Genomic DNA, 4,604 nt, shown 5'->3' on the forward strand with positions numbered 1-4,604 from the left:
TTTTACCTAGGGCAAAACTAACAATCTTGCCTCTGTTAGCCGCCCTGAGCCCACTGGGGAGGGTGGGATACAAATGTGAAAAATAAATAAATAAATATAAATAAATAAATCCGCAGCTAAAATGTTTTAAATCTAACCACCCTTACATCACATTTCTCACTTGAGTTTCTTCTGTCTCTGTTATTCATTAACTGAGCAACCTAGCAATTCTTGCAATCACAAGTCAGATTGTTTGGACTGGGAGGTTGCTGTTGGTTGGCTGTTGCCTGTTTTTGGGAAGGCTGCTTCCAGTTGAAAAGGGTTCTTGCTGCAAGTTGCATTAAAATATCTTTGTTTCACTGAGATTTAGCATGCTTAAATGTGTGATGTGTGATTGTGGCCCTTTGGTAAAAGAATTGGAATTCTGATTTTCCTCACACACATGCATGGGAGGTATACAAACAGGGGGAAATGGAAATGTGTAGGTAGACCAAATTTAACTCCTCCCATTTTACATCTGAAGTTTTTCTTTGAAAACTGGCTTTTTGTTTCCTTACTGAGGCCCCGGTCACACGGCAAAGTTGCCGCGGGAGAGGCACGGAAGGTAGGCGGATTATCCGGGAACGATCACACCCCAACGTCTGGGAAGTGGAGCGCACCCGTGGCTTACCGCCGACAATGCACCTTAAAAAACTAGTACCTCCAAGGTACTAGTAAATGTTTGCCATGGGCTGCCTCCAGACACCCGTGGTGTGATCGTGCCGGCGCGCGGCATTCCCCTCCGGTCCCTCATTTACCCACTGGCGCCAAGGGAAGGACCCGTGGTGTGCCGCCGGCAAATCTGATCACGTGATCGTGAATCAAACTACGCCAGGGCAATTAGACACGCCTCCCCCCGCGATATCCAGCCCGTGTGACCGGGGCCTGAATAACCTTTTTGAGAGCTCTAAGATACAGAGAAGAACCCCCTCAAGTTTCATTTTAAAAATACAGTATTTAAGGTCTTGCTGACTCCTAACCTTCTTGGAGCTCAAGGTTCACTGTGAAATATCAAATTGTGCCCTGAACATGTATACTAATTTTCAAATGTATCTTCATTGCATATTTGGGACATTTTCCACCTTGTTTCTGAAGGATTGTTGTATGTTGTATGCACACTTTAATTTACTGTGCAATGTTCTCCATCTAAAACCATGGGATTATCCTTAGTGTATGTTGTACATTCTATGTACTAAGTTACACATTATTTACAAGCAGAATCTTAAGATCAGTTGAGCCTTGCTGGATCAAACCATCTATTCTAGCACCCTGTTTCCTACAAAAGCCAAGCAAATGCTAATATCCATTGCTAAACATAGCCTTCATGAAGTTGTATAATCCCCTTTTAAAGACATCTATTTTTTATTTACTTCATTTATATCATACCTTTCTTCCCAGTGGGGACCCAAAGTGACTTATATAATTCTCCTCTCCTCCATTTTATCCTCACAACAACCCTGTGAAGTAGGTGAGACTGAAAGTGTTTGACTGGCCCAAGGTCACCCAGCAAGCTTCCAGGCAGAACAAGGAATTGAATGTGGGTCTCTCAGATCCTAGACCAACACTCTAACTACTACTGTTTAAAGCAAATCAGTTCAAAACTAGTTAGTTGTTGAATGAGCTCTAAACTAATTTTCATAGGCAATATAGTATGCAAATATGTATGTAATTAGCATAACACATTTAAGATTGCACTGTTAATATGTCCTTTTCTACCACAAAATGCTCAAATATTACCAGCATTTCTGCTAATGAAGAGTTTGTGAACAGTCATGCATCTATTTTTTCCCCTTTCATCTTTGCAGGTGTTTGAGTCTGAATGAGTTAAACTGCATGTGGGCTGGATTCAGAATTTGTAAAACCTGAGTGAAATAAAATCAGATGGAAATACATTTTCAGCTGAGTGAGTTTTCCAGTTCAAAATGTCTGGGGCTTGCTAATGTAAGAAGTCATCATGAGGTCAGGAAAAACAGGGAATAAGCTGTTGATTTTCTCACTGCACGCTATCAATAATAGAGTCTTGTTGAGAAATACTTAAATAATAGATGTACATGTCAAAAATATAAGCCTACACACATTAATATTTACTGTGCATCAATGCGGTTCCCCATATTAATGGACAGTGTCTCAGAGAAATGTGGAAGATCATTTAAAATGGTAATCAGCATACCTGTATTCCCTTGACTCACGATTATTACTGTTTCATTTAGCTATATAACACCGCACATGGACATGGTGCTTTGCTGGGTAAGATGCACAAAAATGAAAGGTTCCTGCCCTGAACAACTCAATACTGTAAATTTCAGCTCTGAGCAAGACAACAAAGAGAAGAGAATAGCAGGGTTAACAATCAATGAATGTTAGCAGATGAGTTCTACATTTGGAGTTAAGCTAAAAGCTTAATGGAAAAGGAAAACAATCTTGGGGAACCTTGAAGACTTAAAGAATAGGGATGGACATGAACCGGCTCATAGTTTTGGCCAGTTTTTGGTTTGGGAAGTGATGTTTGTGAACTGAAACCGCCACAAACTTCCATGAATTTTAAGGCAGTTTGTGGTGGTTCATGAAGAGCAGTAGTTCATGAAGAGCGTCACAAAAAACAGATCAGTGACAGGGAGCAAAAAGCAGGGGGTTAAATGGCTCAGAGCTATTTAAACCCCTGCTTTCTGCTCACCACTGCAGTGAGTAAAAAGCAGAGGGTGCAATAGCTTGGAGAGGTGAGCAGAAAGTGAAGAGTGGTGGGGAGCAGAAAGGGGCCACGAACTGATACGAACCAGTTCGGTTTGTGAACCAAGGTATCGATTCATGCAAAAATGCAGTCCCTATTAAAGAATTTTCTTCCAGAATACTTTTTTCAAGGACTAGAGAGCACTTTTTTAGATGCTATCAGTGGCTCTTCTGTATGCAGATGCTTTGTGTAGGAAATGTGGAAAGAAAAGAAACAAAGTTGGAGTCATGAAATTTAGGAAGTACAGGTTGAACAGCTAAATTGAGATAGGAATCCCAAGTTTCAGTTTAAACTTGAGGGGAAGGTTGAGCCCTCAGAATTGAACTGGGATTTAGGAATGTATGTATGGTCTCTGGTCCTCTTGACCCTGCTGGTCCCCCCACCTTCTTCATAAGTTCCCATATGAAGAATTGGGGTCTAGTCCACAAAAGTTTATGCTGGAATAAAATAGTATTAGTCTAAGGCAGGCATCTTCCATGACACTTACCTTTCCTGATGCCTGCCAGGTGTTTTTAGAAAGTGGATGCGGCCAGATGGAGCTTTTGCCTAGCATAGCTTCTGATTGGCCATTGAAGATCTGATTACCTGTGGAGATATTTAAAAAGTACCTTCAGCAATAGCTGCCACCCCAGCACAAGGATCTCCACTGTGTTACTGTGTCCGTGTGCAGGAAAATATTTTTAAACAGTATGTTCATTTTAAAAGGCATCCTGCTAAATAGAGCTTCTGCCTGAAATGCCGAAGAGTCACAGTTAGAACAAAGTTTGAGTCCAATGGCACCTTTATGACTAACAAAGTTTTATTTGAAGTGTAAACTTTTGTGTGCAAAGCACACTTCTTCAGACAAAAAGAACAGAAAATTTCCTCATGGGTTATTTACAGGGAAAAAAGAGTTACTTATGCATTTGGCATTCCCTCAGTTGCTTATGCATCTTGACTCTAATCAGCTCTTCCTGGCAACTAACCCCCACCTGCATGTTATATCTTAGGAAATCTGTTTTAATATAAGTGAAGAAGAATGTCCACATGCTGAATCTCTGTCCCCCCCCCCATGTACAGAGAGCTGAGCTTGGTTTGTCTTGGGGCGTACTGCTGGACTCTGGCTTCATTCTCACATCTTTTTGTTAACTCTTGCATTTACATGTTAATTTGAAACTATTCATTGATCTTAAGGGCCACCTGATCCAATTTCAGCTCTGCATATGCATCTTGGCTCTGAGTGGCCTCTCCTAACAGCTGCCCCCACCCTCTTTTTCCCTGTAAGTAACCTTTTGCACAAGAAAGCTTACACTTTGAATAAAACATTGTTGGTCTTAAAAGTGCCACTGGACTCAAACTTTGTTCTGCTGCTTCAGACCCAAATAGCTATCTACCTGAAGTTGCTGTTAGAGTTATGCATAATCTCATTTCCTGACATTTTGTGGTTGTGTCTACTACCCTGCATCAGAATACCAAAGGTGCCCATGCTTAGAGACCCCTGGGTCAATGTGGAATTATAATGGGAAAGGTAGGTTTTAAGGAAAGAATGGAAGTAAGAGCGAGACGGCATATGCTTTATGTTATTTATACAATGTTAAGAAATGCTTAGGTCCTTGGTGCGTAAAGTTCTTAGTAAGTTCAGTAGCATTAATTTTGGACTTGGAACTAGTTTAGCATTCCCCCCCTCCCCATCATGAGGATCCATTTTTCCTACTAAAACTAAAAGACAAAAAATTTCTCTGGGTCCTCTTCCTGCTTCGAAGATTGACAAGTCTCAGGCAAAGCTACATATTATGTAGGGGATGGGGGACTGAATCTCTTGATATATGGCTTAAATTAAAAAAAAGAAACTATAAGGTGGTGATTTTGATTCAGTGCC

The sequence above is a fragment of the Gekko japonicus genome, unplaced genomic scaffold (assembly GCF_001447785.1).
Source record: "Gekko japonicus isolate JY-2015 unplaced genomic scaffold, Gekko_japonicus_V1.1 scaffold3165, whole genome shotgun sequence".
Lineage (NCBI taxonomy): Eukaryota > Metazoa > Chordata > Lepidosauria > Squamata > Gekkonidae > Gekko > Gekko japonicus.